The following is a 530-nucleotide window of genomic DNA, read 5'->3' as shown; positions in this document are numbered from 1 at the left end:
TGGGAGAGATTCAAAGGCTATCAAACCAAATGCCCACATCATGGTTTCTCTAAGGAGAGCTTGCTCAGTACCTTCTACAGAGGTGCCCTTCCTAAGTACAGAGCCAGATTGGATACAGCTAGCAATGGGTTCTTCTTAGGAAGAACTGAAGATGATGCAGAAGAGCTGGTTGACAACATGGTGAAGAGTGATGCAGTCTACAGTGCAGATCACGACAAGGGCAGTAGGGGTGATGATAAGTAGACGAGGAAAGAGATCAAAGCTCTCCAGGATAAGATAGACATCCTCCTTGCTGATAAAGCCACACAAGAGCAGCTGCACTTTGTTGGTACCCCAAACCAAGAAGCAACACATGTTGTCCATGAAGTTGAGGGTTTGGAAGGGCAAGAAGAGTTATGTTTCATCAACAACAATGGTAGCTGGTACAAGAAAGAGCCCAACTTTCAGTACAACAACCACTACAAGAAAACATCAAGGATTCTTAGGGAAAAAATCGTCGGAATTTCGTCGGAATATCGTTATTCCGACGA

The sequence above is a fragment of the Brassica oleracea genome, chromosome C2 (assembly GCF_000695525.1).
Source record: "Brassica oleracea var. oleracea cultivar TO1000 chromosome C2, BOL, whole genome shotgun sequence".
NCBI lineage: Eukaryota > Viridiplantae > Streptophyta > Magnoliopsida > Brassicales > Brassicaceae > Brassica > Brassica oleracea.
Note: the sequence above shows the minus strand (reverse complement) of the source record.